This window comes from Aedes aegypti, chromosome 2 (genome assembly GCF_002204515.2).
Source record: "Aedes aegypti strain LVP_AGWG chromosome 2, AaegL5.0 Primary Assembly, whole genome shotgun sequence".
In the NCBI taxonomy this organism is placed as follows: Eukaryota; Metazoa; Arthropoda; class Insecta; order Diptera; family Culicidae; genus Aedes; species Aedes aegypti.
This window is the reverse complement of record NC_035108.1, coordinates 307,575,753-307,602,076: the sequence shown is the minus strand read 5'-3', so window position 1 is coordinate 307,602,076 and position 26,324 is coordinate 307,575,753. Positions and strand designations below refer to the sequence as shown.

At 36.8% G+C, this 26,324-nt stretch overlaps 1 protein-coding gene across 1 annotated transcript in view; it reads left to right on the top strand.

Annotated features, from left to right (window-relative positions):
* Positions 1–311: 311 nt before the first annotated feature.
* The window catches only part of LOC5568814 (fatty acid synthase), a 57,754-nt gene continuing 31,741 nt past the window's right edge, over positions 312–26,324 (top strand). The window contains exons 1-2 of the mRNA XM_001658130.2: positions 312–588; positions 12,976–13,825. The gene's annotated coding sequence lies outside the window, so the exon portion shown is untranslated. The remainder of the gene's footprint in view (positions 589–12,975; positions 13,826–26,324) is intronic.

Below are 26,324 nucleotides of genomic sequence, written 5' to 3'. Positions count from 1 at the left end.
CTTTAAATTTGATTGAAAAAACTGGTTTTTAGTTTCCAATGATTGCTGTTGATTGAATGATGGATTCTTGAGCCTCAAAGTTCCTATTTTGAAGACACTCAGTCGCTACCAGCCCTGTGAGCACTGGATATTCGCCTACGGCTTGTGGGACAGATGTAGGGTTGGTTGGATATGCGAACCTTCTCTTTTCTCACTCGCATCGATTTTCTCGGCCGCCGCGCGCTCCGTGACACGCGTTTCTTCTTCAGGCCACGCCAACGAAAGCCAGACCAGAGCAGAGCAAACCCATGCACATTTCGGAGCTCCGATCGGGTCACCTTTTCACTACTCAGACATCAGCTTTCGAGTGCGGTGGCGTGTTTTTCCTCCTCGTCGTCAAGTCGCTTTTCCTACACCATTATTGTGTGACATTTCAAGTGCATTTTTAATTGTGCAAGAGTCAAGAGATAACGCAGTGAATATCAGCATCATTTCGTACAATCCAGTCAGTTTATCTGTTCTCCCGGTAGCAACAGGGCAGAAGCCATCCGACGAAAGTGTGAACACATTCCTAACGCAATAGCAGCAGATCAGCGTTTGTTTAAAAAGGTAATTCTTTACAGTGATACACAATTAAACGTTTTCTAATCAATCGATTTGAAAGATTAATCGATAAACCGCATTTCATCGTGAATAAAGAAGGAAGCTAGCAAGCGAAGCTCTATTTTTTGCCAAACCGGACATATAGTGCTTATAAGCTCAGCACTATTAGATCGATTAAGTGCTTGGTGGTTCTTTGAGAATTGAATCAAATCGTTTTACGATTTCACTCGCGTTCTAATCGATATCGGAGATGGTGCCGGAAAATGTTACATATGTACTTATTTTACCGGGCCGGTGAAGGCTCCGTCTAGTGCCTAGACAAGGGAAGTTGGGGTAGGGCTAAAAAATCGGCGACTGCCACCCACAACCGTTACGTTGTTATCCGCAGCAAAGGGCCTTGGACCTTCATCCACACATCAATAGGACTCTGAGTTGGTATGTGTGAGTGAGTGGGTTGGAAAATTTAGTGAAATGGCCCCCACCCCTCTCCGGGTGAGGGGCCTCCTGATGTGCTGATGTGTGTATTTCCCAAGGACAGGGAGGAAAACCCGTGTCCTGTTGTAGACCGATTCTGTGGTAGACGAAATTCCCACGACAATGCTGGTTTATCACCAATTGTTAAATGTGTTACAAGGTGCATTCTGGGAACAATCGGGATACGCAATACGTACGAGGCCATTGTCAAGTGGAGTGTATAGTATTATCTTCGCAGTATAGTGATTGATTAGTGAATACTGCATATTGTTTGGGTTTGGGCAAAATACCGTTTGGCGTGTGAAAGTAATATTCCATACTGAGCACCTATTCTTCGATCCTATACCTAAAGATGTTTTTTTCTCTTTTGTTTTCTGTTATAATCAAAATGGAACTTAAAAGAGATTATCGTAAGATTTTGAACGGTCCTATCATTAAGCATAAATTTGCAGCCTAGAGAGAACTATATGAGAACTATAATGCTGCACTATTTTATGTTACTGCATAATGGTACTGCGTTTCTATTTTGTTTAGAACTTCATTATTTTTTTGAATCGAATACTCTATTTTAAATGTCATAAACATAACCTAAAAGAAACCAGATGATAAGAGTTTGATTCTTCATCAAAGAATCATTTCTTTTTATGCAATTTCTCGTGACATTACGACAGTATGACTGGTCGTATTACTGAATTATTTTTCATGATTTTCTCTAGGAATCTAGGTATTTTTACAAAGATTCATATATTATTCAGAAGATTTCAGCGGTAGTTCATTCCCAGTGGAATTCCTCCAAGAATTAAATTTCGGATATCTCAAGAATATAACCTAGTTTTTTTATTCTTAGGATAACCAAAATTCTATCAGGAATCTCTCCAAAAATTCTTTTAGATATTTTCCAAGGAAGTCCTTAGACCTAAAAGATTTTATCCGGTGATTCTTCCATCAATTTTCTTAGTTTATCCTCTGAAGTTTCCACTTAGATTTAAAATACACAGCGTAACAAAAATGACATTTTTGCGTGTCTCAAGGATCAAAATATGTGTCTACAGTAGATTTTTCGTTTCTCATATATGGGAAAATACAATTCTTTTCAAAACCATCAAAAAATAACTTTTACGCATCGAAAGTATTATGAACGTTGCTGATAAGTATTGTTATACACATAAAGTTTGAATTCTGTGGCAAATTAAGCAAATAAATTGCCTTACAAGCTGGTAAACTTACATGCAAGTTGGCTAAAATAGTCATTTTTTGCATTTTCGACAGATAATATCTCAAAAACTAGACGTGCTATGATATTTTTGAAAACGGCAATGGATTCAGCAACCCTTAATTGAGTGAATAGCGGTATTTTGGTGCTTGAGACAAAAACGTATGTATGTCCATAAAAGAGTCATGTAATATCTATCATATGCATTAATTGCCTTTGTATCAACAAATCAGATGTGCGATTATCAAAAAATGGTCGGCTCACTTTCTGCTTTTTTGTCTTCTTTTTTCAATGTTTCTTAAGTTGTTCAAATAAACTTAAAACATTTCGGGTACCGTCAAACGGGGCTTCTTTTGACATTATTTCCACATTCTTTAACTTTGAGGATTTGTAACTCTTAGAATTATGGATAGATGTTGATAATTTTTGCCTATATTTAAGTTGTATTTGGTCGGGGTTCTGCTAAACCGCACCAAGTGCCATTTTTTCCCTAATCGACTTTTTTACACCAGAGGACTCAAATAATCATTACCTTTCTACCACAAAAATATCAAGTAATTTGAACAGCCCCTTGTAATCTTACATCAAAAATTGTCTTTGGATGGACATGTAAAACTGTAATTTTGTTCAGCCAGAGCGAACCATAAACCAACGCACGTCATCAGAGCGAATTCATTTTTCAGATATAAAGCTACATTTTTTAAACTTCCTTCTATATTCTTACAATTTAACCATTGCAAGCAACTCATAGAAATAGAGGCCAGTGAAATTGAGCAGCAATTGATTAAATAAAATAAAATATAGCTCCGTTGGCGTTGATCTATTTTCTTTCAAATTTTATCCAGCCACACCGCACTAAGTACTGTTTATCTGAAAATCACATTTAGACATGGAGTAAAGGCATTTACATGCAATACATACTTGCATCAGCTTGTTATATAATATGTTTATCAAACCACCCATAAGCCGTAATGAAAAAAAAAAACGAATTAATTTAATCTGATGCTGTGTGAACAACTCAGGTGGACTTGGTGCGCTTTAGTTGTTCAGAAAATGGCATTATCGCCATCATACCCCGTCAGACAAACTGCACATTACTTGATTCAAGTTTATCACCAGTCCTTCAAGAAGTGAAGATGACCTAGTGGTAGCACACTAGATTACCACTCAGAAGGCAAGAGTACGAACCACGGTGAAACTTTTTTTTTCTGATGTTCTATCCGATGGTGATGGAAATCAAACAACTTTTAATTTCTGTAATTATTTTTATATTGCAGAAAAACATCAGCAGGTCAATGTACATCTGAAAAGATGGTGATTCCTGGTGAACACTTCACGCATTGAACTGTGAACTTTATCAGCAAAGGAGCACCAAATGGGAGCAACTTGGTGCGCTTTGGCAGAGCGAATTCATGGTTTTCTTCGATCATTAGGATCTATGTATGAACACGTGAGAACCTTGATTCAATGCATACGAATACTTCCCATAAACACTTATGACATGGATTCCAACATGCCCGGTGATGATAAACATAATTTGTCTTCAATTTTGTTTGTGTTGTTGAAAACTATGAAACACATCCAACCAAACCGAACCAAGAACCATATTTTTCAATTTTTGTTCAGCCAGAGTGAACTGAGTGCTTCATATTGTTTAATAAAATCCAATCACATCATTAATTTTTGATGATTTACTAGTATATTTAATCTCGGTGTACTTATTGAACACTGTTAATCGCATGTGAGCGATAAAAAAAATAAAATTATCATCCGCGATAAACTAGTACAGGAAAAGACTTTAAAGTAAAATATCTCTGAATAAAGATTTTGGCACTTGGTGCGGTTTAGCAGAACCCCGACCATTTGTACGTAACAAATGTGCAAAATATGAGGCAAATCCATCAAGAAATAATAAAAATGCTTGAATAGCGAAAAAAGTGTGTCCTTCAAGACAAAAAAGGGGCTACTTTGGACATTTTCACAATTTGCTAATGAAATGATTTATCCTCATAACTTTCAAACTGATTCAATAGATTGTCGTCCACTGTGATGTTATGGAACGTTTTTCATTGAAAAACTTAATGTAGAACATTGCAAAGCTAGAATCAATTACACATATATAACAAATTTCAATGAAACAGGCCATTCACTATTCTCAGTTTACAGTATGAAACTTTAATTTTCAGCTTCCTCTTAAATGGAACCATCAGTAACGAATGCTCGATTTTCAAGTTGACATAAACGAACGACATAACTACTAGGTACTGCGATGATGAATGAGTTATGTACAAAAACTCTTTTTTTCTATTCTTACTGTTATATGAACGATATGTTGAAGGATCACATTAATACCGGTAACTAATTTAATACCAGTAAGTAATTTTGATTGAAAACGCAATCTATGAAGTAAAGTTTAGCAAGATCGTAAAGAAGTAAGTTTGCTTTTGTAATATGCTTTTAGCTTCTTAGTAGTTTAGAGCTGGCTTAAAAGTAAGTTAATTTAGGCATTTGAAGGATGCAACTGTTCTGTACTATAAATTCATGTAAACTATGACGAAAATAGTTTTTTAGAGATTATGTTGTGAATTTGGCATTGGTACGTATTGAAATATATGTGTTTTATGTCTATTCACTTTTAAAAACATTTATTTTATTTTTTTATGTTGTAAAATACACAAACCAAAACATTGTAATAAAATAAAAGTCGCAAAAATAAGACCTGTGATCAATTATTTTAATAAAACAACAATTTTAAGCAAAACAAATCACAAGATTTTCATAAAACATGACGATTCGATAGTTTTGTGATGCACCCAATAAGTTTCTAAGACATGGGTAAAATTCAAACAATGTTTGTATAGCCAATGTTTTATACCTTGTGAATATTAATACGGGCTTTTTTTAAATGTTTTCTTGTTTATCCTGTTATTGTTGATGTTGTTCCAAGAAAAAATCATGCCTAGTGGTAGAGCATATATTGGTTAATAAAAGTGCTGAAGACACAAAATTGCTCAGATTGATATTTACGCTGCTAATAAATACAAAAGGTGAGTGTCCAAAGTAGCCCCTGGAATCAAATGTAGCCCCGTCCGACGGTGATACATTATTGGCTGTTCTGGAAACAATCGAATGTATATGCAAAATATAAGAAAATATCAGTAAACCCAAACTTTCACTGAAATATAATGTTCAATTTAGATTTTTTAAAGCTTTGATCCATGAAATTTTATGTCGCTCAGGCCTATTTTTGAGTAGGGTGATTTACGTATGTGGTATTCAGTGATTTTATCATTGAAACCCGATTTTTGTCCACCAAAGTCACATGAATTTGTTTATAATATGATTTGTACTATAAATACTATTAAGTATGCGTATTAACAAAATATCCAAATGAGTACTTTAATAAATGTGTGAAACATAATAAAAACTTAAGGTGCCTTATTCTGAAGATCCCCTAACAGAAAGTCAACAAACTTTACCTTAGACTAATAAATTTCACACATCGCCAAAAGTTTCTGCTTTCAAAAAGCATTCAATATTATTTTTAGCAAAAACTATTTAGATTCAATGACAATCGTCAAATTTGTTTATCATAATTTAAAAACGAGAACTGATAAATTCTCGCGTAACATTACTAAAGGACCTATGTACAAATGAGAGGCTCTCTTTGTTTACTTTCTCTTTCATTAATAACTGAGTCACATTAATCTCTTCTGTTGCGTTTTTTGTATGAAACGCTAGTCAAGGAAATTGACTTTCGATCTATAGTGAAAAACTTCCCAAAATCTTTAGTGTTCCACTGTTATAATCGAAAGAGAACGAGAGAGGAGAGAATCTCTCATTTGTACATAGGTCCTTTAGTAATGTTACGCGAGAATTAGTTAGGTGTCAAATAAATTCTTCTTCAGATGATATGCTATCATTAAAATATGAGTGCCGCTTACAAACTTTGAATCTATTTTTGATTTTCAATTGCTCCCACTTTCGCCCCCTTTCTAGCATTTTCGCCCCCCAAATTCAGTTTTATAAATTTTCGAATTCGCCCACTTTGGGAATCACTGTCCTAGAGTAACAACTGGAGAATTTGGTTGCAGAGTTAGTAAAAAAAATATCTGGAGGAACTCCTATACAAACCTTGAAAAACAAATCGAGATAATCCCTGATGAATTTACTGGAGGTAGTATCGTTGGACTGCCGATGGATTTTCTTAGCACTCCCCAAAATGGAATGTGAAAATCCTCAAAGCGCCCTTTGAGAAAACGCTCGAAGAATTTCTGGGAGATTGGTAGCGGAATCTCTAGAAGAATTTATGAAGAGATCCACATAGGAGTCCCTGAAAGTATTCTAGATAATCTCTGGCCAAGATTTCTTGAAGTTTTTCTCGACGAATGTGAGAGAAAATTCTTGAATAGCCGCGTTATAATCTTTGAATTTTTATCTGGAGCTTGTAGAATTTCGCATCATAATTTAGATCATGCAATCAGAAAAGGGAGAAAGGAGACTTTAGAGCCTCTTTTGGTTGGAATAGAAACTTTAAGGTGATTTTAAAACGAAGCCATACATTGAATTTCTAAAAGCACAAGGCTGCAAAATCTAACAACCGTTCACGTTGAAAATCGATCAAATCAATCATTAGCTAGTGACCAATCGATTAAGTTTTCAGCCTGAACGGATGTTCGGTTCTCCAGATTTGTGCTCTTGAAAATTTGAGGTTTGGCTTCGATTCACCTTCACTTTAAAGCAGAGTCCATGTCTATGGAAAGAGATCTGCTACCAGCCCTACACCCATTTCTTCAACTCAAAACTGATAAGAATTGTATGTTCAAGGTACCAATAAGAACGGAATCATCAAATGGATTTTGATGTTGACGAATAAACCTCAAAAACGTTGAATTTAACCTGTAAACATATGGAATCTACAAAGACATATTAAATACTAGAGAAAAAAATAGTTACTCTAACTTTCTGGATCCACCATTACTAAAACCTGCATAACTTTTTTTGTTTCTTGATGGATTTTGCTGAAATTTTCAAGAGTTCCCGAAAAACTCTTCTAGTTTAAGTTTTGGATAAATAGTCTAGGTATCAAAATTTGCCACATCATCCCTCCAACGGATATCTCAGGATCCTGATGAGCTACACTGAAATGAATTTTATTGTAGAAACTACTGAATCCATGGTAAAATTAAGAACTGCACCAACGATTTTCAACCGACTGCATTAATCTGTTAACTCTACCAAAACATAGTCAACATCACTACACAAGAAAATTAATTCTGTTTATTTAACCACAGTTGTAGTATTTATGACTAGAAACATTCTAGATTTGACAAGTTTGGCATTATACTTTTGACCACACTGTGTTGTACGGTGGGTGTCACGGATCGAAATACAATGCTGTGTAGTGTAGTTACTATGGACATAGTCACATTTACAGCACTGCTCAGTGATTTTCACCAGATTATAGTAAACTCAACAGATTTTTGTAGTCGGTTGAAAATCGTTGATGCAGTTCTCAAATCTACCATGGATTCGGTAGATTATACAACAAAATTTGTTTGCGTGTAGACGGTCGCTTGTTGTTCAGTGGACTGAGGGATATCTGGCACTGAAAAATCTGTTTGGGAATTCGTCCGCTAGGTGGCACTAGTAACATTTTTTCTTAAATTTTCAATAACTCTAGATCCTGATGAGCTAGAAAGTTGGTGTTTTCGGCAAATGTTCAGTAGCACTGAAAAATCTATTTGTGAATTCGACCGCTTGGTGGCGTTAATAATTTTTTTTTTCTTTAATTTTCTATAACTCATGATCTTGATTGGTTGGTGTTTTTGGCGAAGTTGTTCAGTGAATCGAGGGATACCTAATGGTGAAAGATCTGTTCTAGATTTCATCCGCTAGGTGGCGCTAGTAATATTTTTTCTTTGATTTTCTATATCTCGGGATCTTGATCTAGCTCATTTGGTGTCTCAAGCAAGGTTGATCAGTAGAACGAAAACTATCTGACAGTGAAAAATCTGTTTGGGAATTAGTTTTTTACCTATGGATCGTTTGATAACAATAAAATATGAAATACTATTGGAAATACCTAGTTTTGCTTGGAATATCAATGCACTTTACTGTATCCAGCTTTTTACGCTCGATATAAAAACAATATGCTATAAAATATTTGACAGATGCTGACTATCAGCACTGAACTGAAACTTGGAAATATATCCTCAGCATGCCTTGACGAACCTTCAAATTTCATTGTATTTCTTTCTGTCAATCAAATGAATTATTTTTGAATTTGTGGAAATAATCTTATTTGTTATTTTTGTATTTAACAATGAAAAACTCTTTATTTTATTTTAGGCTTAAATTAGTTGGTTGACCATACCTCGCAACAACTTGAAGTAGAAATATTTAAAAGCTCTTTGAATTTCGCAAGGCCAAGGCTTAACAAATTTACGAAAAAATAAAATAAAATGGATCAAACATTGCACAGTAAATGGCTGGGCATGGCATACCATTGGTACCTCGCGTACCTGCAGGAATTAAATAGACCCCTTTGTATGGTCCTTTGCCTCTTGCCCAGCAATTCCTATCCCTACCTCCTCGTGGTATTGACCGGGGTACGAGTAACCTTGAGAAAGATCGGGTAACCAACTCCGGTGGGAACTTTGATCGTATGCTGACAGAGAAGAGCGGGGGAGGAGTTTGCTTTTGCTTTTTCTTCTGCAAACCTGGACATCATTCTCACCGAATTCATGGCAAGAATTTTCTTTGAATCCAGAGCTGGAGTCGGCAGACTCCATGGCGTAATATTGAGCACGATTTTAACTCTTGGTAGGTGTTTTCACAAACCTTGTTGGAATTGTACAGTAGCAGGGATCTCAAATTTCCAGACAACAATCCCTTGAGTGATTTTCATTCGATTTACGGAAATGATGTACCGTATTATATTGTTTCAATAATTTGGCCTGCAGCTCAAATGCAGCGACTATAATCTAGATGAAACCTAAAAAACAAAAATGATTAAAGCATTATCTATGGAAATCGGAATTAGATTTAAGTTTGAGTGACAGAAAAGCAACGAAAATTATTTCAGTGAGTGATGGGTTACTAAGGATTTATTTTCATGTTTCAGTTCAGTGGTGATGGTCAGCTTCTGTCAAAGATTGTATAGCATGACTAGCGTAAAAAGCTGGATACGTGTTGAAGTTATACAAATCATAATAGGCATATACTCGATGAGCGCAATACATATGCTTAATAAAGGATAATAGTTATTTGAAACTTACTGTCACAGACAAATTTCCATCATCTATAAATCACTTACAAAAATCAAACAAACTGTAAGCGTTTAAATAGAACTAACGCCAACGAATTCATGTAACGTACTACATACAAAACAGCCAGTTGGCTAGTAAAGAAAAAAATGCCTAGAACTGGCTAGAATGGGATTCGAAACACACACACCGTATCACTTATGAATATGCCCTCAGTTTTAATTTGAACTTTAAAAAGTTGATTGTCACCGGTTTCTTTGGAGTATACCCGATTCTGTTTTTGTACGGATTTTTTTACACGGCCATGGAAAAAAGTTTCCATACATTTTTTTCCTCCAAAACCATATTTTTACATGAAACGTCTAGAAATGATGTTACTTTTTTGCAAGGTTTTTGAAATTTTGAACTGAAAACTTTGTTTTTGCAATTCCGTTGCAAATCAATCAACTTTTCATTGAGAAGTTGATCAACATAACGGCCTACTTTTCCTACCAAAAGAAACAGTGCTGAAAAGTACTACTTTTCAGCACTTTTTTCGGTGCTGAAAAGTAGCACTTTTCAGTACAGTAGGCGTCAACCGAATAACCCAGTGTCCCAGTCTCTTCATGCCATGGTTATTCTGCGCGGCATGTGAGTCGAGACGAGTCGTTCTCACCTCGGGTGACGTGAGGCGACTAATGTTAATGAAATGGAAACGAGTCGACACCTTACCGACTCATCTTGCCTTACATGCCGCACAGAATAAGCACAATGGGGCTCTGCCAGGGGGGTGAAATGAGCCAATAATTAGCTACCCAACATTGATTCAACATGGCGTCCAGTGTCTTTGTTTTGATTTTTTGGAGACTGACAAAACATATGATTTTTTTGGATTGGATACAACAATGATACCACACTGATGCGCAAAACATTCAACAAAATGTCGAAAAGATGAAGAGCGTCATCAAATACGACGAATCATCGCAATACATGTAATTGCCAAAAACTAGCACTAGCAGCACATGAGCCGTATACTCGAAAATCAGGAGCAAGTTAGGGCAAACCGACCAGAAAGTGGGTACCAAAAGGCGAAGTACCAAAAACGATGTGAGGAAGAGACGAAATGTATGCAGGATGACAGCCGTGTCAGTCCTCTGGGCTCTGCACTGTTTTGATTATGTATGGAATTTTGACGTTTACTGGCTTTGTTGATTACTAATTTTATGATAGAGTGAAAGAGAGAGAATGATTTTTGTGCAGAGCCCCATGGCATCTGATTCCTGAGTTTATTCTACGTCTGGCGTGAGCTGAGAATTGTCGGTGTCCTATGAACCGATGCATGAGTTCACTAATTTGACGTTTGAGCGGTGCCGAATTCACTAGTTGCCATGGTCACGTAAATAACACGGCACCGCTTAAACGTTAAATAGTGAACTCGTGCATCGGTCCATAGCGAGCTGACAATTCTCGACTCGAACGAAGTGACATTCCATTTGATTTACACGGCGAGTCCTTCACTAGAGTCTACATCCGTTGTGCGATAAGCTTCCGACACATGTTGGCGATTCTGATGTGGGATCGGATATTACCTGTTCATTCCTCTAATAGGGAATATAGATCTTTATGATACCGTTGGGAGCGAGAAAAATTGAGACATTCATGGGCACTACTGTGTCACAGCCTACGTGATAGAAAAATACTGAATTGAAACAACGCATGGCTGTATGCCCATGTGGCTCCTCTTGAAATGTTTGTTTGTGCTTCCTCCGTGCAAAAACAGGATCTGGTGTATTACTAAGTTTATTTGTTGTAATTTAATTAAAATTCACAAAAATGTCCAAATTCACAAAATTCACAAACATAAAGAAAAGATCAAACCAACTTTGTGCTTTTATTTGCATCAAAGTATCTTTCCTAAACACTCATTTCTACAAAAAAGAAAACATAATTTGAATCAAAATTATCCCTACTAGATTTTGACTGTCTGAACAATTTGCCAAATACACTTATCTTATGAAGATCTTAGTAATCTGAACAACTTTTCAAGATCATGAGACAGAAAAAATAATTATTTATAAGAAATCCATTAGATAAATCAGAGGAAAATAGAGCCTGAACAATTCTGCAAAAGAAATCAATAAATCAGTAAAGTAGATAGCAGAATCTTAAAATCCGAAAAAGAAAAATGAAAAAAGATGTTGGAGGCTGATTTTAACCGTTCACACATTTTCACCAGGTACTGCTGAACTGGGATTTTATAAAACACATATTCAGCTTTTAATCATGTTCATACTAAACATTTGCAATGAGCTGAACTGGAAAGAATCTAAACCGTTAATTCAACTTTTGAAAACTAATTTATCTAGATACATTTGTTGAGCGGAATATTTAACAGAACGTTTAACAGAAATAGAAATATTTTAAAGGAACTGGTTAAATTTCATGATTCTATAAGGAGGTTTTTTACCCGTAGGTGTTGAAATGTTATGCCTCTAATTACAAAACTGAGCTCCTCTATACTTTGGCATATTCCTTATACATGTGAGTGAAACAAAATCATTCAAATGGACCCAAAATTTCCCAGCGACTAAAATAAAAGATGTTCAATGAGCTAATTGCTTATTAAATTAATAAATGTAACAAATCTGAAGTGAATAGATGTACGGTTGTACTTTTGCAAACTAAGTTCATCACAGTGCTTAGTAATCAATATCATTCAAGTAAATGATACTGATTTAAAAAATCTGAATTTTAGAGGATTTTATTACAAAAAAAAGTAGAATCATGATCAGTTTGCTTTCAGCTTACGGGCGCTCACAAACTCTTGGGTTGATCATTATTAAGGAAGCAAACCTTCACGTTCATGGCACGATTACTTTCATTCAATATTCCCTGATCTACTTCGTCGTCCCGGCCTGGCATCACAACGCTGCTGCGTGTTATTACCTACCTCCGATCTATCATCTATCGTGTCACTTGCCGTAATATTCCATCCAGACATAAAACAGCGTCGATCACGCCAGTAATCCACTCTGGTTCATCCATCGCACCTACATAGTCTACGTAACGTAGTCTTTACGCTTACTGAAATTCACACATCACCATCATCATAATTCGCATAGCTATACGGTTGTGTTTAACTCATCGTCATCATCGACACGCCACAGCATCCACCATCCGCCGGTTGTTTGTCCTTGAAATGTTTCCAGGCGTCATGTGTGTGGACTGTGTAGTGCACCGTAGTCGCAAATCAGCCGATCGTCAGATCATGTAGGAAATCCATGGATGTGTGATGACGAGACGCTAACGCTTATCAGCGGAATATGTAATAATGTCGTATTATGCAATCCATACGTATGCATGGAATTGGTCCATATCAATCAAACCTCTTTACCATGCCGTCTGGTATTGCTCTGGATAAAAATAGCTGACATTTTGCTTTCTCTCCACTGTTTCTAGCTGATTCAGAACATTTTGGGGAAAGACTTGCGCGAAGACAGCGGAGACACGCCGGCATACCGCCAGAGGAGTGTGCATAACAACAATACGGACTCGGCTACATAGTCAGCGGCGGTGTTGGGAAGCATCAAGCGGAGGAGTTATCAGTGCGAATTTCACGAGACGGGAGAGTGTCCGCGGAGAAAGAGTGTAATCGAAAAAGAGAGCGCGCGCGAGAGGACCATTCCTCGCGTCGGAAGTAAATAAGTACAAGCCAACGCCGTGAAGAAGGTTTAGTTTGAAGCAGTGCTTCAACGCGTTCAGATCGTGAAGTAATTTCTCAGAAGGAGCTGTAATCTCACAAATCGCGCGGATTGATCCCTTGGCAACCGCTACCAACAGCTTCCCAAACGGACAATCAAAAAAGAAAAAGTGTGTGAATTATTGCTTTATGTGGTTTGATGAGCATCAGGATCAATAAAAGCGATTGAAGCAGCAAAAACAAGTGATAACAGAGTGCACCAGAACAGTGAAGATCAATAACGACAACAGCGAGGTACTGTTCCAGTGCGCACCCTGATAAAAAAAGTGGTGTGATCCAGTCGGAAGCCGAAGTGTTTGTGTGTGCGAGAAGTTTAGGAAGAGAGTCCAGTGTGTAGTTGCTTCGCGAGAAATTGAAGATCCTTCTGCGTTGACCGTTCCCCGTTCAAGAATCTGATCTGAAGCGTTGCAGTCTGCTGAGGAGTTCAGTCGTCTTCTGGACTTACTAGTGAGAAGGTGTTCTTCAAGTCTGCTGACTAGTGAGCGGAGGATCCTTTTTTTGGGATTCCAGTGAAAAGTTTTCATCGCCCAATCGTTAGCTGAATTAACGGTGAGTTTAGCTTCATTTAGTATAGACTTAAGTAATTCAGATCGGAAGTGCAAAATGAAGTGAATTCGGTAGATCGATCTCTTCTTTCAACCTCGTTCGTGGGCAGAGTTTAGATTTTGAATAATTTGGTTCGCGAGCATGGTTGCCCGCGAGTTGTTGTGTGTTGCGCTGAAAGAGGCAGCCAAAAATGGCGAAAATGTAATTATTAGCTTTGTTGGAGGGCTTGCGGATCCGATGTGCAGATTTTTCGTTCACATTTGGGTGGCTTTCGCCGCCGTCAGCCAGCCATAACGAAGACCTGAAGCGATGTGAATTTTCTGAAACCGCGGTGGCAATGTGAAAGTGATGAAAGTTCGCGAGCAGAAATGTGGCGTGATTTGCCCAATTGAAACCGTTAGCGGAGATCTTGATTTTTGATGGATGTTTTTCGGCTGACGATTTTGCTCCCATTCCATATGGGAGAAGCTTATGTAACGGAGCATTAAACTTTTTTTTCGAGTTGTTTGACTTTATATTTAAATCTAATTTGGATTAGTGAAAACTATCTAAAGATGTTCTGAAGTTGTTTAGAAAACAATAGGGAAAAAGCACTCATTTTCGACCTACAAGAATTCCGGATTTTCATACAAATTAGAGGTGGGTCAAAAATTAGTGCTAGATCGAAAATAGATGCTTTTCTTCTAATCGAATATTAAATTTTCAAAAAGTTTGTGTAGCCAAATTGAAACAAATCAATATTTCAAATCAAAGGTTACAGCATATTTTTAAATCAAATTAGTCTTTTAAGGTGAAGAAGATAATCTAGAGAACCATATAGTTATTCATGCTAAAAACTTGACAAGTTTTCATTCAAAAGTGTTGAATTGTTCCCTATACTTGTGCTCTTGGAAAGTTAAGGTTTGGCTTAGATTCATCTTGACCATTTATTCAAATTTATCATAATTTATATAGTAGCAGTTATAATATTGACTTCTATTTGACTTTTACTTCTATTATAGCAGTTTATGTAATTTCTTATAAGAACCACTTCACCTTGTTAAGACTTTACAGGTTCGGAGAACTACAAAAGTTACATTAGAGTAAAAAAATATGTTCTACGAAAATCTGGCTTAAAAACCTAAACTCAAAGTGTCAATTCGAATGAAGTATGCTTTTAGCTTACCTTCAGTTTGGAGGGCCGAATGTTGTTCGGTGTTAAAGCTTCGTGTACTGTTTTACCGTTGTTACTAATGTTTGACCTTGGCCACGAAACAAACAAATTGACTGGATTGTGGAAAAACCTGAATATCAAATCACCCACACAACGCTAATACAGAGTTGCGAGAATTTTTGAAACTCTAAAGCGTATCTGGAATATCCAATGTCTTCAAAAATCCCATCAATTTATTGGATACGAGTAACTGACACTGAAGAAGACTGCAAGTGGTAGTCGATATACGCGTATCTGTCAAAGATAAGCATTTAGGAGCGGAATTAAAAGGTATACGGTACTCCATCTACTTTTAAGTTTCTCTATTGAGATTCTGCTCAGAGGATTCGAACATTAATTAAAGAATTACTAAAATTATTAAAATTTCTTTACCTTCATAATTAACATCTAACTTGCACTGAACTCAAATTGAATCATTTATTCCGTACTAAACAGTACAAATAGTATTTTTTTTTTCTCAAAACGAATATAACAATGTTTTGGTTAGAGGTTACACTGTTCATTTTTCCTACACGCTTCAAAACAAATACTCATTTTTATCAATATAGTTTGTTGAATTGAATGCTTCCAGAAAGACTACTCCAGCAATGTTCCTAAGAGTTCGTTCTGAAGTTCCTCTAGTTATTTCTCAACAGACGCTTAGAGAAATTAATCAAGAATTTACTCTTGGAAATTCTCCAGCAGTTCATCGCTGATCCCTTCAGTACTTTCCACCGGGGTTACTCCGAAAATTCTCCCAACGATTCTCAATTTCAGAAAATTCTACAGCATTTTTTCCAGCAATTTTCATCTAAAATCCTCAGATTTTTTTTTCCTTAAAATCAGCCAGCAATTTCTCGTACAGTTTCTTCAAGAATTTTCTTCAAAGATGTCTCCAGTATTTCATACAGATTCCTCTCATGCAAAATTGTTTCGAGTATTTTTTTTTTTTCAAGAAAATTCTCCATGAGTTCTTTAATAGTCAATTTAAGGGTTCACACCAGAAAAAGCTATAGAAATTATTCGTGCAATTTTTCTGATTATACCTATAAACATTTCTTCAAAAATACAGCTTCAAGGATTTCCCCACCAAATCTTGTCGGATATTCTCCAGGGTTTCAGTTACATGATTGTTACAACTACACAAACGTTGCGATTTTCACTGATTTTACAATTAATTAAACATGATTTCTTATGTAGAGTAGTTAAGAGAGATTTAAAGGCAAGAAATTCGAAGAATAAATCTGAGGAATTTCAGAAGACAGGAAAGACAAAGTTCATAACAGGTATGCTTTTTTTTCTTTTGTTTTGTATTATAACTTACTGAATTCTTTAGAAGTTTTGAATAATTCCAGAACGGACACTAAATAACCAAGCTATAATGCAAAATTTGATGCCGAATGGATGATGATATTTCAGATTTGGACATCAAACCCGCCAAAAGAAAGACCCAGTCAATCGAAATATTTCAAGAATGAAAAAAAAAACAAGCATTGGAACCGTTGGTGTTATAAACGCATATGTGATTGCCCAATAATGAAACGATCTTATAGTTTTAAATTAACCAACATCAACATCTTAGAATCCCAAGATAGTCGACACAAAGGTCGACTTGTGACCTTACTTTCGTTTTCAAAGCCTCTTTACTAAAGAAATAGTAAACCAACGTTCCTGATCTTCCGATTTTAAATTTTCGGTTTGTGCACAAAGCTGATATAAAGAATTCATGGTTGTTTCTATCATGTTTCGTCAGATTTGTGCTTCAAAAGATGCAGTGTAGTATTAGAGTTCAGTTCAGAATTTATGAACCAATTCAAAATTATTGTTTTATTTTTGCAAAGGAATTTATGATCATTAGTTGAGTGTAAATCGAGCTTTACATAGTTTGAAATGATCATAGTACCAAATATTTTCGTATTAGTTTTGATCTCATACAATCGTATAACAAAATCCATATTAATTTTGTGAAATACCCAAGTAACCAAATAGCACTTTAATTCGCCCTCCATGCTTATATAGGGCTATTATAGAGCTGGCATGCCCTATATTAGCCGTATAACAGCCCTATAAGGCCAAAAAGGCGAATTAGCGGGCTAGTGGTTACTTGGGTAGTGTTCTTTCTTTATTGTGTATTTAGCCAGAGTAAATAAATTATGTAAATGACTCTGTATTTAGCGTACATTGATTTGCCTTTTAGTATTTCTATCATCTCAAAGGTATTCTGAACAGGTTGAATCGATTTTCTAGAAATCAGTGTTATGTAATTCATGATACAACTAATTTGATAGCGATTCGAAACAATTGATATACGTATCTGGTATTTAAACAAATATTGAAGCACATCATCATCGTCATTCTAAGGATTGTTAGATGATTCTGCATAACACCACCATATTTGTATGAAAACAAAAAACAGCCAACAATTCATCCATTGAAAATTTGCGTCATTCCGCCCTGGACATGTTGTGAAACATTAATACCTACATGAGTATAACAAACCAGCGCACAGTATTACCTCAACAACACACATCATCCGATTCCGAATTTGTTCGGCTTTTAACGGAACAACTCACGCGATATCCAACCAACAAACCATCCGACCGAAAGCAAAAAAGAAAGAGGAACGGCGAAAAAACACCGTGCCCACAAAGAGATGGCCAGAAATTTTGCAAACGAATGCGAGAGAGCCCCGCAGAAAACCCTCAACTACAATACCTACAATAGGAGAGTCGAAAATCAGGTGATGTTCGCGCTTGGCTGGGGAGAGCACATGCTACTGCTGCTGCTGCTAGTGATACTACTACAACAGCTGTCGTCAGAAATGCACATCACACAGAGGCACGATTGATGTTTATACCAACGGACGGAGGGAGTTCCCCCCGTGCAGCTAAGACATGGCCGATGCCTCGGGCCAGCTGCTGGGGATATGCTGTACCTATACAAGGGCGGTGGATGTCATTATGTCTTTGTCTAACAATGGGGATATCCAACGACCAAACCAGAGGACTAGTTTTCAAATATTTTTAAATATCCAGGATCAACCCATTCTGGAACTACTACACATTGCATACTTATTGAATGTCTGTTCCTTACAATCATGTGTTATTGTTCATCTAAAAACATCAATAATGAAATTGATTTCCTAAACCTATTTAATATCATCTTGAACGCTAGTTTCTTTAACAGTCCACCGTTAGATACTAACTGATTATTCTTTCCGTGTATACTTTCCTCCACTGTCCGCCTATCGTTTCCGTGATACCTACTTCAGTCTTCGAGTATTCGTGCCTGTATATTTTATCGCTCCAACTTAATTCTCTCTTCTTTAGCGTCGCTTTTGTTGAATCATTAGATTCGCGAAAATTGGTCAATTCTTCTGTTGGGGTATTCTCGATTACTTTTCTTGCACGGTTGTAATGAAAGACCGTAATATTGCTTGAAAGGTATAGTCATTTTGGCTCAGAATGCTAAACAGATTCACTGCTATTATGTGCTGCTATGCTCTTGAAGACGAACTAATTTTGGATTCACTGACTTTCTACACCTACTTATGTTTCATGGTTTTCTATGTAATCCGAAAGATCGCGAAACAGATAATATTATGTGTGAACGACAATGTACTCAAATGACGATAATATGATTCTCGAGTTGAGAATACTCCTTTATGTCGTTTTATGTTTTGTATTCCAATTCATGAAGTGTATGAGAAAAGCCATTTTGCCGAAAAATGGATTAGCTAGTTCCCGGTGGTGCAGAAAACGCTCTGGCGCTCATCATGCCAAACAGTTCGGGATAGCAACAACGCAGTGTGCTACGATCTTCGAATCGCTCGATTGTTTGCGTGGTAACAGGAGCATTTTGGAAATCCAATCAAAGTAGAACTGGCTTAGGTTGGTATAAAGAGCAAGCTTTGACAGATTTTGAGATCTTAGCATTGGAAATGCAGACACGCGACTGTAAAATATGTACAGTTAGTAGGGCTGTGATCTCAGAACATCGCCTACTAATAATTCGTTTGTTCAAAATAACATTTAGTAGCAAAAGTCCGTGTACCAGTAGTAAGTAGTAAGTGATTTGTACTTTCATACAAAATTCTTCATTTTATAATGTATGCTTTGTGTACTCCAACTTAGCAGCTTTATTAGGATTTAAAAATCCACTTTGCATGTGTTATTTCATCGTATCCGATGTGTATGCGACATACTTGAGACCGCGGGTTGTGACGCATAGGATGACTATAGGATTGCGCATCTAGTTCACGTTTGCGGGAAATTTGACAGTTAACTCAATGGAAAATTGTCAGATTTGACGCACACAGATGTTATGTATGTTAACTTAAACCCTTAAACGTTAAGTTAAGTGTTGGACAAAAATAGCATATTAGGGTGTTTGAAATTGAAACCATTTTATTGAACACTAAGACTGCATAACCCTCTTAAAGTTTGTATGAAAATTACTATGGACAAATCAAAACCATGCTAATACTTTGAGATACATTTCTCATCTATAAATTTGTCGAAGGCCGTTTTTGAATCTGTTGCCTTAGAAGTAACACTTACCTCATTGAAGACAACAAAACAACAACTAAACTATATAAGTTCGTGATCGTGAGGATCATCTGAAAGTTCTTCGTGGTATAAATGGAAGATAATATTTAAAATATTGCCATTCATCGCATTCAATATTGATACAAATAAATTCATTGTGATGAGCGAATTGTGTTTACTCTAACACATGATTTTCAAAAAAAAATCCTTCTGTTGTCGTTCGATGAAGTTCAACGATAATTGATGGAGTATCTTTTACGGATGGTTTCAGAATCTACAGGTTCAAATTCTGCGAACATAGGATGTTTTGTAGAAATTCTTCCTGACAGATTTGTATATAAAGTTATCAAAGGTCCATTTAAAAGTTCGATTTTTTTACAGTTTTTCAGGAATTCTTAATTTCAAATTAAACTTTAAAACCATTTTTCACATCCAACACACATGGGAAATTATTCATATGTACATCATAAGATTTGTCAGAAATGAAATTGCAACCTGGCATCGACTGACGACGTGCGATTTACTCACAAGCTCATCGACGCTTGATTAAAACTTATGAGTTACGTTAGTACACGTTAGTGTACATATGTTCAGTGATTGCAGTCAGAAAAGCGTCCGGATTGTAAGGTCATGGCCGGCATCACTATTGAACCCTACATTCTGAGCGTTTAGCGCACGATTCTGATGCCGACGATGTAGAAAAATGATTGTAGGCGAGGTATCTGCCTATAGCACTGAAATAATCTGAAAAGCGATTTGATCCAGATTGTGAGCAGTCAGTCCCCTTTGTGAAGGGCCAGAAATGGATGTGAGGGCTCGCAAGCAGTGACACTCGCACGAAAATCGTTTCAGCGGAAGAGAATCTTCTTCCAGAAGGAAGCTTTCACGAACAACTATAAAATCAAGGCCTCGATTGACAGAATACTCCCAATAGCTGGGGTTGGAAGAGCCCGCCCTTTATCAACGAAATGTTAACAACAGGAAGGAGGCAGTCCCAAGCTCCCTGCTCAAATCGTTATATTGGGGTGCCCTGATGGTCCCAGCTCAACCCAAAATCTCACCGGTATTTGGACGCGAGAACTACAAACGATCTCGCTTGCTTGGTTATTCATGAACCTCTACCATGTCAAAGACGCGCAGACTGAAAAAAAAACATTCCGGCGACGCGAAAACAAAAAAAAAATATGATCTCGCTTGCTTGGTTATTCACAAACTACTACCCAGAAAAAGAAGCGTAAACCAAAAGAAGCACTCCGACGACGTTAAAACGACAAATGGTTTCGCTTGCTTGGTTATTCACGAACCACTGCTATATAAAAGACCAAAAAAAAAGCACTCCGGTGACGCGAAAACAAAAACAAATGATTTACTTGCTTGGTTATTCTCAAAGTACTATCCAGAAAAAGAAACGCAAACCGAAAAAAGCACTCTGACGACGTAAAAATGAAAAACGGTATTGCTTGCTTGGTTATTCACGAATCACTACTAAACAAAAGACGCGCAGACCGAAAAAAAAACACTCCGGCGACGAGAAAACGAAAAACGGTCTCGCTTGCTTGGATATTCACGATCAACTACCAAAACAATAAGCGCAGGCCGAACTCCAGCGTCGCGAAAACTAAAAACAATCTGGCTTGCTTAGTTAGTCACGAACCCCTACCAAGCAAAAGACACGCAGGCTGAAAAAATCACGTTGGCAACGCGAAAACAAAGAATACGGTCTCGCTTGTTTGGTTATTTACAAACTACTACGCAAAAATCGACACGAATGCACCAAGCGGTGTAAAATGTCGTAAATAAAACAAAACAAACAAACTATCCGGAAACGAAGCGCAGGCCGAAAAAAAGCACTACAACGACGTAAAAACGAAAAATGGTCTCGCCTGCTTGGTTATTCACGAACCACTCATTGAAAAATGATCGTAAATCTGCAGTTACTTAAAATCGTTGTGGTGTCTACTGCGCCATGATTTGAGTGCTCTTCTGGTAGCAATGTTGCATGTCAAGCGGTGACAAATGTAAGTATTAACACGGTATTAGCTCTCAATAGAACACATAGTAAAACAAAGTAAAACTGATTGAGTGCTCTTTTTGTTCTTCCCATAATGATTCTCATACAAAATTTAATGTTTTTTTTTGCGAAGAAGCTGTCGGGTTCTTTTTCGCGAGCAATCAGAGTGATTTTGAATCCCACCTTTTGCTTGTTGATTTCGTGTTTGTGACTGTCAGTGAATTCAGTCGAGGACGAATTACCAACTGGTGAGCTCGTTTCATGCTTACGATAACACATATTTTCATCGTGGCAAACCTGAAGGCAGGCATAAATCCCAATTCCTGTTTTATATAATTTTGACGATACGCGTACCTTTCCCTTCATTAATTTATCGCAACTACTAGAAATAACCTTTGAAAAGTTCGACATAAAAAGTGCAGACGTACTGATAGATAACATTTTAAACTGAGATTAGGATAATTTGTCATTATTGATTTCAAGGTGTAGATCATGCTGAGATGGTCACTCAATTGTTTTCAGAGCAACACTGCTTTTTTGCTGTATAACATAGTAGCCTGGATTACCGTGATCTATTCTTCCCGCCAGGAGCAGCACTGTTGCCTGCCGAACAGTTGGTGAAGCATGCTGCATACAAACCCGCTTTATGATGATGAATAACAATTTATCCTGACGTCGAATCAAAATGTGGTCTTCGGCAAAGTTGTAGCTGGAAAAAATTTACATGAGAAGAGTTTGTTCACTTTTCCATAAAATATTATGACGAAGAAATAGAGGGCTGAGCACAAAAGGTTGGCGTAGTAGTATAGTATAGTAAACTTCAAATGGCGTGTCCATTATCAAATTTCTTCCGAATCATTCCAAACTTTGGGAGAATGCTATTTACCATATTAAAAATCGTTCAAGCATAGGGGAGCAAAAATTTCATAATTTGCATCACTCTAATGTTTATGTTCATGCTACAAAATTTGAAATGTTTTGTAATCTCAGCTTTCATCCAAATGAGCTAATAATTTCTCGGGGACACTTTCAATGTAATCAAAAATCTAATGAGCTGTATGGAACAAAAATGTTTTCTGAACCACTCTATTAGTATATACTTTACTAACAAGACATCAACAACCTAAACATCGATCGTCAAATTGTGATCGCGCAATTTTGCAGCCGTCGACACACATGCGCCATAAACGACAAGCCCATGCCGATAACAAACGAGCGCGAGCGGGGAGAGATGGGGTCGTGCGTGATTTGTTTTAGTGGATGGATGGAATGGGAATTATGAAGGCATACCTAATAGTTAGGTACGAGTGGATGGTTCACGCCAGGAAGACCGGAGCTACACCTGATAGCACCTGCTGAGTGTTCACGGGAGGAGGATGTTTGTTCTTGAATATTTTTTGTTCGATTCCTCTAAGACATTACTAGGCTGTGCTTGGGAATCGTATGACTTCGGCTCACGTCACGTGTACTGTAATATGCATTGACTGCGTATACTGTACCAAGAAAATACAAGTGTCCCCTTGTTATTCGAGTAGGTTCAGCGAAATGTATCCCATTACGGTTGGGTTTCTTGTATCGAGACATGGATGGAACAGTTTATAACTTAGTTTTGTTTCAAGACTCCTACACAAATACAAAAATGGTCAATCAGCGAAGACAGCTCTCAATTAATAACTGCGGAAGTGCTCGTAGAGTACTCAGCTGAGAAGAAGGCTGTGTAGATGTGTTTTTAAAGGAAAGAAGAAGAAAACGTTTTATCAAATTCGTAAAATCCAAGAACTAGACAGTGTCCGGATTATTGCAGTGATTTCGGTTCGTGGTTAGCTACTGCGTAACATTCCGAGGAACGACATGAATATTCAAAACAACAAGGAAATCGAAAATAGTCGGTTTCAGGAACCGACATTCGGAAATTTCGCTTGCGAATCAATATCACGTCAATCCGGCTGATGTGAATCCAACAGTTTGCAACGATTTACATATTGTAGCAAATATTTGTTAATGTCATTCTAAAAAACCTGTGCTGCAAGTTTTAAATTTCCGAACAACTTCACGATAGCTAATCTACACAGAGGAAGCGCATCCGAAGACTGGTCGATGCTAAGAGTGGTACGGATGTCAGTTTATGATTTAGCACCACACCCAAATTGTTTAAATTAAAGGTTATATTTAGAACAGTATCGTTGATGGTAGTAACTTTTGAGTGGCCTGAGTCACTATAGTCAGCTTATTTTGATAACTTTAGTCTACAAAAAGGTGCAACAATGTATGTTTCCTTATGCAATCGTCGATAGAGTGCATAGTAAGTACAAATATCACGTAACTTTTCAAAAGGACCTATGTAACAATGAGATTTTCTCCCCTATCTCGCTCTCTTTCGATTATAACAGTGCAATACCAAAGCTTTTGAGAAGGTATTTTTCATCATAGATCGAAGTATGATGGCCTTGGCTAGCGTTTCCTACAAAATACCCAACAGAAGAGGTTAATGTGGCTTAGTTAAATCATCAATATCACTGCGGAACAAGTTTTTGTCTCAAGTTCCAAAATACTGCTGTTTACTTAATTTTTAGGGTCGCTGAACTTATTGCCGTTATGTTCCATGCATCTCAAAATTCTGCACTACTTTTCGTTCTTTCGTAAAAAACAATAAAATTTGTTTGAAGGATTGCAAAGCACATTTTCTAGAAGAATTGGGAAAAATCACGTAAATGGGAACGTGTCACTGGAACATCCAGAGAATTAGTTTAGTTTATAATACATCCTTACTTAGGTATTTTACGTTTGAGATTCCCATCTCGTAAGAAACCATAAACAAACTAGATGTTCTAATATAACAACGCTTTCCACCCTGCATCGTCTTCCCACTTTGCCAGCGAGTTGTTTGGTAGTAAAACATGCATTGTTCGTCGGGTAGGTAGGTAACCCAGGTAATTGCGAATAGGTGTTTTTTTTGCGGCGCTGTTAGTTTACCCCGGTCTAATCTTGTTTTTGTTTGTGTTTGGCCAATCACGCCACGCTGTGGACGCCCGGTGGAGTGCAATATAGTGTGCTCCAGTGAAGGTCATCTTCACATGTTGCCTTGAACCTGGAAATTGTGATTGGCGATTTTATAGGGTTATCAATTCCACTATCCGGTTTGAACGGGCTTTCAAATATTGGGGTAAAGGATGAAGAGGTGATTCTTCTGGTGTTACGCCTCTAGTTGGACAGTGTTCTTATGATTACTTCCGCAGTTATTAACTGAACGTTTGCTTACCTAAAAGTTCTACTTATTGTTCTCCATACAAAATGATCAACTTCAGTTGACTGCATCTCAGTTATTTATGAACCGATTTGAATTCAATTTTCACAGCACATCAAACTTAACTTGTATTTCAATATATCCTATTCTTGAGTCATGAGTTATAACATTTTTGACAACTAAATATATACGATTGATCTGAAAATATGGAAGCCATTCACACAAAATGAATTTAGAAAACTTGTTCATCTCGTCTAAATCTACAATTTTGATGATGATACCATGAATCTATTCATTTATTACTTTGAGTTATGTCAATTATTGAAATTTGTTAAAAATTTGACATTTGACATGTTTCAATATTGGATATTCTATGTAACTCATTGGTACTATACCAGGGAGGTAGCTTCAGAATCATTTTCAAAATTTTATTTTGAATTCTTTGCAGAGCTCTCTTCCTGGTACTACAACAGCTAGTCCTTATTGGTACAGCATACAACATGGCTGGCCTTGTTTTTAAGACAAAGTTTTGATTTTATATTAATAAGGGGATAGATTTAACATATTTGCTTTTATATTAATAAGGACATTTTGATTTTATATTAATAAGGAGATAGATTTTCATATTTGCTACATTTGGCTTGAATGCCCTCAATGTGATTTTTGAAAGTTAAATTTATCTAGCATGAGCCCTAGATACTTAACTTCATCTGACCAATTTATTGGAACCCCTCTCATCGTGACAACGTGTCTACTTGAAGGTTTCAAATAAAGAGCTTTTGTTTTATGTGGAAATATTATTAGTTGAGTTTTGGAAGCACTAGGAGAAATCTTCCTTTTTTTGCAAGTATGAAGACACAATATCCAAACTTTTTTGCAATCGACTACAGATAACACGCAGATTTCGTCCTTTGGCGGAGAGGCCTGTGTCATCCACAAACAAGGATTTTTGACATGCCTGAGGTAACTCAGGTAAGTCAGATGTGGAAATATTGTATAATATTGGTCCCAAAATGCTGCCTTGGGGAACACCAGCTCTTACAGGAAGTCTTTCTGATCTGGAGTTCTGATAATTAACCTGAAGTGTACGATTTGACAGATAACTTTCAATTATTCTAACAATGTATGTTGGAAAATTAAAGTTTTTTAATTTTACGATCAAGCCTTCATGCCAAACACTGTCGAATGCTTTTTCTATGTCTAGAAGAGCAACACCAATAGAATAGCCTTAAGATTTGTTGGAACGAATCAAATTTGATACACGTAAAAGTTGATGAGTAGTCGAATGTCCATTGACCATGGCGGAATTCATACTGTTCATTGGCAAAAATTAAATTTTCTTTGATGTGGGCCATCATTCTGTTCAAAATTACTTTTTCAAAAAGTTTACTGATGGAGGAAAGCAAACTGATTGGACGATAGCTAGAAGCTTCTGCAGGATTTTAGTCTGGTTTTAAAATTGGAACAACCTTAGCATTTTTCCATTTGTCAGGAAAATATGCTAATCA